This window comes from Neofelis nebulosa, chromosome 11 (assembly GCF_028018385.1).
Source record: "Neofelis nebulosa isolate mNeoNeb1 chromosome 11, mNeoNeb1.pri, whole genome shotgun sequence".
Taxonomy (NCBI): domain Eukaryota; kingdom Metazoa; phylum Chordata; class Mammalia; order Carnivora; family Felidae; genus Neofelis; species Neofelis nebulosa.
Window position 1 is genome coordinate 17,567,647 of NC_080792.1, and position 11,554 is coordinate 17,579,200.

The 11,554-nt window shown below is 47.0% G+C and overlaps 1 long non-coding RNA gene across 1 annotated transcript; it reads left to right on the forward strand.

Moving 5' to 3' along the window:
- The first annotated feature begins 5,468 nt into the window (after positions 1-5,468).
- On the forward strand, positions 5,469-11,008 carry LOC131489763 (uncharacterized). The gene is made up of 3 exons (XR_009250723.1): positions 5,469-6,028; positions 10,095-10,205; positions 10,488-11,008. It is a non-coding gene; the product is annotated as an uncharacterized LOC131489763 (long non-coding RNA).
- Positions 11,009-11,554: the final 546 nt, after the last annotated feature.

An 11,554-nucleotide genomic window follows, 5' to 3' on the forward strand; every position in this document is an offset into this window, starting at 1 on the left:
TCCTGAGGTCGAAATGTCAGGCCAGGGGATCCGTGTGGTTACAACACAAATTCGGTTCAGGAGAGCTTGTGCTGAGCGCCCATCCTGGGCCTGGAGGTGGACTTCCTGGGCACAGGAGACAGACTGCCTGTGACTGCTCACATCAGAAGGGGGGCAAGGCCTCAAGGAGCCCCCCGGTGAATTCGAGACAGGGCTTTAGAACTGCTAACTCACCCTGTGTTCGAGGTGACATGCACACGAACCCCGCAGCGACTGGTAGGGATGGGACCCCGGGGTCAGAGCGGTGGTCTCGGACCAAGGTGCAGCCAGCCCTCCACGGGAGGGAGGCAGTTGTAAAGCCCGGGCCTGGGCTTAGGCCAGGTCATGCACTCACAAGCACAGATCCAAGCATTGCCCGGCCGTCAGGCTGAGGAGAAGGGCTTAATTCAGCCAGCCGTGGGGAGCTGCTGGACCCAAGGTAGCAATGAGGAGACTTTATCTGCTAATGGTGGGCACTGGGGATGATGGGAGGAACAGGGGGTTGTGGGTGTCACACGGGGCCGCTCAAGCGCTCCTGTTGTGAGCACAAGGCATCCTGGGAGGCACAGGGCTTTGTGGGAATTACACAGGGCTGAGCACCCGCCGTGGGCACAGGGCACAATGGGAGGAATGGGAGGTACCTCTTTCATAGTCTGCTTGGTATGTAAGTGGGAAGGGGAGGGAGGAGGCGGACCCAAGAAGCAGGAGTAAAATGCGAGTAGAGGAATTGGAAAGGAGTGGGCAGATAGCAGTCAGGGGTCTTTGTCCCGAGAAATGTACAAGTAGTGGTTAAGAGCAGGGGGTTTGTAGCCAGAGAACCTGAAGTTTTGAGTCCTGTTTCTGCCCTTTCCTCTCTGGGTGAACTTGAGCCTAAATCTCCTAATCTGTAAAGTTCAGATAATAACACCTACCGTTCCAGACTATGGCCAGGATTAAATGAGATGATGTACACAAAATGCTTAGTATGCAGTGGATAAATATTTACTACTCTTATTAAGCAGGTATTACAGAAGAAAGCTTGAGAGGAGAGACCCTCAGTTGGTTTGGGGCGGTGGTGGGTGGGGGTAGAAATGGTTTATCATCATGGGTGACCACGGGTCTATTCCTTAATGGCTCCTGCCTTCTCTGCAGCTGGGACCTTAGACACCAGTTGCTGAAAACTGCCTTCCTCACTTGGCTAAGGAAGAGAGACCCTTGGGTCTGAGGTTTGGAGCCAGCCTAGAGGGCAAATCGGGGTATTTCCCTGAGCCCCGAGGAGTCCCCTCTACCCGAGTCTCCCAAACAGCCAGGGCAAGTTCCAGATGATAGAGGAAATACAGATCACGTGGGGGCGTCCTTACCTGTCTGTTGATACCTTTTTCCTCCTCCTGTTGCTCAGATAGTTCCTTTGGCCCTTGAGAGGGACAGCCTGGGAGCCCCAGACACCGTGTGGAGCCTTCTCAAACTCTCCTTGCCTTCTTTAGCTGCCTGGATCCCAGCCTGGACTGGATCAGAAGTCAACAGGACAGCCATGGCGGCCACAGTCCCCAGTGCCGGGGTTGGGCTCTCCTCCCTCGTTCTGCCCCGGCTTCCCTGTCCCTGGTTAACTGGCCCAGAAACAAATTCATGATCTTCCATTGCTTTACTTGGCCTGTGATAGGCAATCTTTTTGCACATCTCTCAGTTACGAAATACAACAAAACATCACACCCCTTCATCTACTCGTATCTTCCTTCCTGGCTTCTGTAAAGCACTCGGTTGTTTTTGCTTTGCAAGAAAATATGTAGCTGTGATTGTTTCTCCGTGACAACAAGAAATTTTTTATCGCTAAAATAATATTTGGGTCCTTCTATTTTGTTTTCATGCTTCTGCATAGAAAATAACTTAAAATTTGTTTTAATGTTTATTTTTGAGAGACAGAGACAGAGTGTGAGTTGGGGGGCGGGACAGAGAGAGAGGGAGACACAGAATCCAAAGCAGGCTCCAGGCTCTGAGCTGTCAGCACAGAGCCTGTCGCGGGGATCAAACCCACAAGCCACGAGATCACGACCTGAGCCCAAGTTAGACGCTTAAATGACTGAGCCACCCAGGCGCCCGAAAATAACTTTTTATTTCGGTGACGAGTTATAACGTACTCTTGGAAGACATTCAAAATGGCAAACTCAAAACATGCTGTCCCAACTATGCAGGTCACTCCGTTGAGGAGACACCATGACCAGCAATGACGGAGCGCTCGTGCGCACACGCGTGACCATTACATCCTATCTGCCACCTGCCGCCTGTCCAAGAGCAAGGACGACGTGATTAATCCTAAAGGCATCCTAATTTCAGAGATGTTAAAACACGAGGGACAAAAGTGTGCTTTAAGAGACAAAACACAATTGCTTTTGCAAAAATATGATAGCTTGGCAACCCGTATTTTTCATTCAATATTCTCTCCTCAACATGCTTCCGTGTCAAGGAGTATCCGTATCAACACTCTTAAAAAATAACCTTGGATTCCATTTTATTTCATGGTGTTCCATTGGCTGAATTTATTATTCGCCAAAACGCTATTTTGGAGTAAGTCAGGGGCTCCCTTTTTTTTCCCAGAATTATTAACAATGATGCAAAGACCATCTCTACAGGTAAATAATTGCTCACAGCTTTTGTAATTTTTACGACTTTGATACATACTGTGCGATTAATGTTTAGTGTGATGTCACTCCTTGCTTATGAGATCTTAAGTGTTACATGGTGGGAATCACAAATTTGTTGTACCTATTGACAGTTTCTCCTCAATTAGAAATGTCAGATTTAGTAAAAAAAAAAAAAAAAAAAAAAAAGCACACAATACCCAAACTTTAAAATTTTAAATTAAATTTTAATTTCAGATGAATGTTTAGTATACATATGTCCCATGCAATATTTGGGGCATATTTATACCGAAACTTATTCATTATTTATCTGAAGTGCAAATTTAACAATATGCTGTATTTAAACATTTTTGTTAATGTTTATTTGAGAGAGAGGGAAAGAGTGTGAGCAGGAGGGGCAGACAGAGAAGGAGACATGGAATCCAAAGCAGGCTCCATGCTCTGAGCTGTCAGCACAGAGCCTGACGCAGGGCTCGAACTCACAAACCGCGAGATCATGACCTGAGCTGAAGCAACCTCCATTTCCTACAAAAAAAGCAGGGAATAACATCATGACTCTCCTCAGTCTTGCTACCTAAAACAGCAATGGGCTGATCTACAGAAAAGGTTTTTATGAACTGCAAAACTCCAAACTTTATAGTCTGAACGTCACGGTAGAAGTCCCATGATGCCAGAAACGTAGACATACTGAATCTTCCCGGGTTTGTGCTGCTGGGGTTTCTTCTAATAGTCACCTGCCCAGCACCCCCCATTCACCCCTTGCGCCCGCAAGTAGAAAGCTACTCCACGGGCCATCAGAAAAACACCCACGGCTCTTAGGAATGGTTCACCTGAAGGCGGGGCACGCAGAAGACCAAAGAACACTGGAGAAGTCATTTCCTCCCAAAGCTTTAAGAACAGCGTCCAAACAGATTCTTATGTTTGAAGACCAGGATTTTAATGAGACCTGAGTTTATGGGGTGTCTTCTTCAATCCAGGTTGTGTAAAGGGCAACAGAAAGTAGCCAATAACCTAGCTGAGAGTTTGGAACGAGGGGAAAAACAGATCAATTGACTTAATCTCATGTGTATTGGGTATTTTTTAATATTTATTTATTTTTATTTATTTTTTAAATGTAATTTATTGTCCAGTTGGCTAACATACACTGTATACAGTGTGCTCTTGGTTTGGGGGTAGAGTCCCGTGATCCGTGGTTTCATACAACACCCAGTGCTTGTCCCCACAAGTTCCCTCCTCAATGCCCATCCCCCATTTCTCCCCCTCCTCCACCCCCATCAACCAACTTGTTTTCTGTATTGAAGAGTCTCTTACGGTTTGCCTCCCTCCCTCTCTGGTTTGTAACTATGTTTTTTCCCCCTTCCCTTCCCCCATGGTCTTCTGTTAAGTTTCTCAATTTCCACATGTGAGTGAAAACAGGATATCTGTCTTTCTCTGCCTTATTGTGGCTGAATTTGTGAGCAGGGGGAAAATCCCAGCTAGCAAAAGGAAGATAGGCTGTCAGCATTCTGGTGAAGCTGTGATATCCCAAGGGGGCCAAGGAGCGCTAAACACTAGGTTGAACCTTCACAACTGCCTGCAGCAACTGTCCGGCTTGTGAAAATTTATAAAAATGTGTATAATCTGGGGCCAGGCAATGCATTCTTAGCAGCACGCAAAGCCTAAGACCAAGGATTTCTAACATTAGAGGATTAAAATGATAAAGTCAAAAGACAAAAAAAAAAAAAAAAAAAAATAGCAGTACAGCACTCGACTCCATTTCTTCTGTTTCCAGAGCATTCCTCGAAATCCGGATTGAATAATTCAACGTGAATATTAGGAAGGGATACGAACACGGAGTTTACAGAAAAAACAGGCCCATGAAAACACGGTCAACTTCACTTCTGACTGTAGAATGTAGATGATGTATCAATTCTCAGTGAGCAGCTAAGCAAAAATTAAAAAGCTGGTCAACATCCAGTATTGGTCAGGCCGCTCGCAGCCTGACCACTCTCAAACACTGTTGCCGGAAGTGTTGATGGTCTGCTTTTTATTTTATTTTTTTATTAAAAAAAAATTTTTTTTTTTAACATTTATTTATTTTTGAGACAGAGAGAGACAGAGCATGAACGGGGGAGGGGCAGAGAGAGAGGGAGACACAGAATCGGAAGCAGGCTCCAGGCTCTGAGCCATCAGCCCAGAGCCCGACACGGGGCTCAAACTCACGGACCGCAAGATCGTGACCTGAGCCGAAGTCGGACGCTCAACCGACTGAGCCACCCAGGCGCCCCGATGGTCTGCTTTTTAAAGGATAACTTGACGATATCTGTTAAAATCGCAAGTACCTCTCTCTTGGTCCAGTAGTTCTGTAACTGCAGATTTACCGCACAGGTATATTCACAAAAGGACACGAAAACATGGATAGAAAAATATTCACCGCAGCACCGTTCATAAGAGCAACAAATGGAAGCAAACTATCTATGGGAGACTGGGTAAGTAAATATTGGAGCCCTATGATATGACAACATAATAGTAGAGCTATGTCATGTAATATTGTGCAGACATTTAAACCGAAAAAGGAAAAGACTAGAAATTCGGGTAGGGATGATGACTAGTGCCGTGCTTCCCGAGTCCAGAATGTATCAGAATACATTTGGTATAAATAAAAAGGACCCGAAAAAAAATACTTAGGTGCATGTTGTATATGTATTTATTGGGTGGAAATAGTTTATTTTTCTCTTTCTTCCTTAAAAGACACAAAGAACTTAACTGGTGGTGGGCCTGCGGGGAGGGGCTGGGGCAGGGAGGTGGGGTGGGAGGCTTTTGCATTTGGGGTTTTACCTTGCTGTTCTTTAATTGCTCGGAGGGTCGGAAGCAGAGCTCCAAGGCCTCTGAACCTGGCAACAGATGCAGGAGGACAGGGTCTCTCGTCCGAAGCTGAGAACAGAGGCAGCAAGACATCAAAGAACTAGGATCTCTGTATAGACAAAGGCCGGGTTGGCTTGATGCGAGAGGTCACGGTGAAGCTGCAAACACCAGCAGAGGTGACCTCCAAGTGGAAGCAGAGGGCTTTGACCCTTGGCAGTGGGGGGGCCGCTCAGAGCTGGAGTTAGGGGAGCTTTAACTTGATCCAAAAGGGAGGCAGACAGCTCAGCGTGTTAGCAGTAAGTGTCGGGGGCGTCAGGGGGATGTACTTGGAGGCCTGACCTAGTCCTGGGGTCGTGAAACGGTTCGTCTAGGAAGCCGTGTTGGGCACGAGCCGCTGAAGGAGGCGTGGGAATTGTCTAGGCAACAGCAGGGACTGGAAAGATACCAGGTACAGGGAACAGCATGTATGAACGTCTGAGACGGAGACCAGAAGGTGAGCCGATGGGGTTGGAGCAAATCCACCGGAAAAAGGCGCAGGATGAGGACACAAGGTAGGCAGGGTGCTCTCCCATGGGACTTGGGAAAGCAAAGGTTTAGGGTTCATCGTTAATCCCAACAGCACTGGGAAGCTTTGGGCTTTTTCTGGGTTTTTTTGCTTTTGTTTTTGTTTTTGCTCTGGGAAGCTTTTACAGGGTGTTCATTTTACCAAGACAGGATCACTTAGCAGGGAGAAGAGGGGTGCGGGGAAGGATAAGAGAGGCAGTTTTGAGGCTCTGGTGAGGCCCGCTTGGGGGGGGGATGACCGCGGTGGGGACAAAAGAGCTGGTGCCACGTTGGGTAGAAGTTGATGGGTGTCCCTTGGGATCTCTGTTTCAAGAGGATGGCACCAGGTAGCACGACTTCCGTTCCGAGCTGCCTTGCAATGTGCTCGTGGGGATGGGCACCAAACGGGAAGGGGGGGGGGGAAAGATGCACAGATCTGAACACCGGTCGTGGGAGCTGCAGACTCTCTGAGACATCGGCCTGCAGCCCACATCCCCATCTGTGCTCCTGGCCTCCCTCTTCTCCCTGCTGACTAAGTGATCCTGTCTTGGTAAAATGAAAACCCTTTAAAAGCTTCCCAGTCGAGCCTGAATACACAGAGAGGGTGATTATTTTTACACATCAGCACTAGACTTCAGGGGTGACCAGCCACTAGAATGAGAACTGGTGCGTTCTGGGGGGTTAATTTCCTTTGCAGATATTGATTACATTGTTCCCCCCACCCCCCCATTTGAGCCTCATTCTTACTCTTCACCAAGCGTGAAGGACAGGACTTTCCCTCGGCAAAATTGTGAATTAGGAGAACCTGAGTCCCCCGGCTTTTGAAAGTTCTCTCCTGCCTTAAGTACATCATCCCTTCCGAGTGGCAGACGTGGGAAGCCTCAGAGAGGCTGCCAAGGCCTGAAAAGCCACATGCACACCAAGCCTTTGAATATATGTGGGTGCTGTTGTGATTGATGACATCGGCATTTATTGCAATGTCCCACTGAATTCAACATAACTTTGGTCATTATGCATTGTCTTAACCAATAGATTGGAAAAGTCTAACCTGTTATTATGTGGGTGGGGGGTTCTGTGGGTTTTTTTTTTAAGAGGTCATTAGACTTAAGAACTACTAGTCTAGGGAGAAGGATCTGGTATAGTAGGCCGATGTGTTATTCATTCCGTAGTTATTTCACGCTTCCTGTGTGCAGAGCACCATGCTGAGCCCTAGAGATACTCATGAATGAAACACACATAGCCTCTGTCCTCAAGAAATGTACAGTCTTGTGGGAGACAGAGGTCAGTCAACAGCAGTTAGGGACTGGCACACTGGCGAAAAGCTGGTTTTAAGTAGCAGATTAGGTTGAGTTTTAGGACTCAGGGACGTGATGTCCTTCCTCCTTCCTCGGGGATATGGATGTTGAAAGAGGATCCTTGAGAGGGGTATAAACATTAACACAAAGGTCTCCGTTCCTGCTGGTGGGATTTCAGGAAAGCCATTTAAATAGCTAGACTGGAAGACAAATCAGAACCTTTGCTAAAAGAATAAAATATTGTCCAGAGTATACATGTTAATAACCAATATCATCAACATACTACCCAGTTAGTGTCTGATATTGATTTATAGGCTGTGCCTGTGTGGGGGACTCTGTCTCCATATATTTAAAGATACACGTCTGAGAATTGCACCCGATGCTATTAGAATGTCAAAATAATGCTTACTGGGTCTGGAATGATGCTAGAGATTGGTGGCTATTAGCCGGTTGTTGGAATTTGAGCCTGACATGCACAGCAAGGAAAGCCCAGTGATAAAATTACCAATAATGGAAATAGAATCCAAAGCATTTTTTTTTTTTTTTTTTGTAGTGAAAAAGGATTTGGGACCTAGCTGACTGGGAAGAGATAGCACATGAGAGTAAAGCATCACGTGTTGCTGGTGGTAATAATACACGGTAGGGGCTTTCTTACTTAGACCATCAAGATCCTTCAAAAATCATTGAAATCGTCCTGAAGGGTATTCTTCCTAATTGATATGACTCAAAGTGTATTTTTGTCATTAACGATTATCGTGTTGGAAGGTGTTCACAATACTCCCACTGGGGACCTATGTGCCAAGGCATGTGCTCCCGAGGGAGGCTCATCTGAGTACCATTAAGTTTGGCTTGATTGGGAGAAGCATCCAGACCTTCCATAAGCCTTCTGTGTCTGCATTCATCCATTGGGTTGGTGTCATAGCATACTTGAAGGTGAAGGAGAATGTTTCAACCAGTCATCGTAAGGCGGAGAGGCCAGTTTCTCTGAAAGTCATACAGCCTTGCTGTGAGGCATCCCAGATCAGTGGAGGTCCTCTCTGGATGGTAGAGACTTTGCTCCGTGATGAGTTTCCCCCACCTGGCTGTCCTCAGTTTTCTCAGTGGTGACATGCAGAGACTGGTTGACATAAGCCTCCTGAAGCTCTAATATTGGGGTTTTCTGATTCAGTTACTCTGTGGCCAGTACAGTGCGCCTCTCACCCTCTCCTCCTAGCTTGCCCTTCTCCTCCCATGAATGTCGGTCGCATGGGGTGGCCAGGTTGGGCAGGGAGGATTTGTCACACAGAGAAGATCGAGATGCATTAGGATCCCTTAGCTGTTTACAGACAACGGTCCGTCGCTCGGTCATTCTCTGTCGGGGAGACAAGCCGTATCTTCACCTGTCAAACAGCATCGGGCAGGTAAGGGGTCAGTTCTGGCCCCTGACGCTTCACTCTGGTATCTAAGCCGCGACAGAGTAGACGTGGCTAGAAAATGGCCTGACGCTGAACAAGGGTAACAGCCAGCCTTGTCTTTAGAAAGCTAAGGAGAAGCCTGTCTTTGCTGACCAGAAGACCAGAAGACAGGGGCCAGAGGCCGTTACAGGGGCTCCAACACATCAAACCACCTTTGCAGGCTGTAGTGAGGGGAGGGGGGAGGCAAAGACGGAGACCTCCTCTCTCGGACCTCACGATCTTTTTGGACAAACCAGACCCCTGCCAGTAGGGAGAGCATTAATCATTGCTGGCACCTCACCAGGCTGTATGCGAGAGAGTCAACAGGCTATCCGGGCGTGGAGATCAGCAAACCTGGGCAAGTGCCTATGAGCACTTGAGATTGACTCACATGCTTGGATGTGACTCCCCCTCAATGAAATGCAAACATATCTTGGCACCAGCCTTAAGGTCATTGTGGATTCGGGGCATTTCTGCTGGCTTCACCCTGGCAGGACTGAGAGGTGGGTAGAGCTGGTCTCAGAGCTTCTCATGTCTCTTGTGGCAGCCACATTTCTTCTCCTGGGCAGCTCCCAGTGCCTTGAAGCTTCTCTACAGGCACCAGAAGCTTCTCTACTATCCACCCCACGCAGGCAACCCTCTTGCCTCTTGCCCACTGTGGAAACGTACTAGCTCGGGGCGCATGGCTGGCTTAGTCGATTGAGATTGAGAAATCGACTCTCGATTTCACCTGTAGTCATGATCCCAGGGTCATGGAATCGAGCCCTGTGTTGTGCTCTGCGCTGAGTGTGGAGACTGCTTAAGATTCTCTCTTGCTCTCTCTCTCTCAAGGAGAGAGAGAGAGAGAGACAGAGAGACAGAGAGAGAGAGAGAGAAATCTAGCTTTCTACAGTGTTGGCAAGGGTATGGGGAACAGGCACCCTCATCTACTGCTGGTGAGAATATAGACCAGTATGGATTGCAAAGCAAATTATCAGGTTTACAAAAGCCCATATCTTTTGACACAATTCTACTTTTAGGAATTTCTCCTACAGATGTGCCCCAAATCGCAGTATTGCTCACATAGAAAAAGATTAAAAACATACCAAATATCTATTAGAAAGACACTGGTCAAATAACATAAGGTATATTCATAGAGAGAAATATTCTGGGGCCATTAAAATAATGTCAGGTGTATTGGTGTTTTTTTTTTTTTTTTTTAAAGAAATCTGTGAATCAGTCTCAGAGATCTATTGTTCTGTTCAAAGTGTTAGTAAAAAACCCAGAATGCTTGGCTGTGTGTATAACCTGTTTCCATTTCAGTAGAAAAGGGAAAAGAGTTAACTATGTCTTTATTTGTCTGGCAGGATGTCAGAGAAGTTGCTCGTGGAGGTTGCCAGGGAGGAGGGCAAGAGATGCCTGGGGTTTGGGGAACGGTAGAGACATCTCGGCTAAGCCTTCATCTCCAGAGGCCCCTGGTAAGTTCCAGTATCTGGGCTGAGAGTATGACCCACTCATCCCTTAGCACTTCAAAGTAGACTGAGCATTGTTCCAGCAATAAAACAGAATGAGAAAGGATCAGATAGCAAATCTGGTAAGATTTCTGACACTACGGGGGGGTTGATATTAAATCGATGTGGCTCAAAACTGGAATTATAAAAGGCAGCATGCATCAGTTGGTGGGGGCTGGACGGAGAGAGGGCACATGGTGGGATTACTGTGTATTTCCGTGGCATCCAGTGGCTCCCTGTTCCCTTCAGGGCACGCGGCTCCCAGGAATGTGTGTGGAAGAAAGAATCACCCTCAGAATTACAAAAAGCACCTGAATCTGGTTCTCCGCTCTGCCACTTACTGGCTGTGTGACATGACTAAGGCAGCTCTCAGACCCAAGTGTCCTCATCTACAAAGTGGCTGTGGTGTTTCAATGAGACAGCATATGGCCAAGGATTTGTACATGAGTCTGTGAGCGAAATCCGTGCCCAACGGAGACAAGCGTTTCTCTACTTCTCCGCCTTTCCATAGGCTTTTGGGTTTTCCCTCTGGTTTAAGGATATTAAATCACTGGCACCTTTTATTGTAAGCTGTCTTCTTTAGAAGTTGGTGACACGTGGCTACCAACTTTGTTTTAGAACGTGGTAACACGCGTTTTCCCTTGGCTGGCACCGATGCCCTCTTCGTCTACTGTGCACCCCAAGTTGACGATGTCCGTTTCCTTGCTATTTTGTTCATTACTCTCTTTTGCTAAATGGATGTAATTTGGCCTCCTCTCTCCTTCCCAGCGTAGGGGAGATGCTTATCTCTAACTGGGTGGCTGCTTTGAACCATTCACAGAGGCCTTCACTGAAAGTGGGGCCCCACGTCCCATTCCCAAGACAACCATTGTTAGTTCTCGTGTAGACGATGAACATAGGCACAGGTATGTATGGTTTCGCCACCTTTTATTTATTTTATTTATTTATTTATTATTATTTTTTTAAACATTTATTTATTTTTGAGACAGAGAGAGACAGAGCATGAACGGGGGAGGGGCAGAGAGAGAGGGAGACACAGAATCCGAAACAGGCTCCAGGCTCTGAGCTGTCAGCACAGAGCCTGACGCGGGGCTCGAACTCACAGACCGCGAGATCATGACCTGAGCTGAAGTCGGCCGCTTAACCGACTGAGCCACCCAGGCGCCCCTCGCCACCTTTTAAATACAAATCCACGCCATAGTATCTAGTATTCTGAACCTTGCTTTTTTATTTCACAATGTATCTTCGAGATCACTTTGTATCAGTGCACAGAGAGACTCTTGACTCTCTTTCTTCGGTTGAGTAATAGAACATTG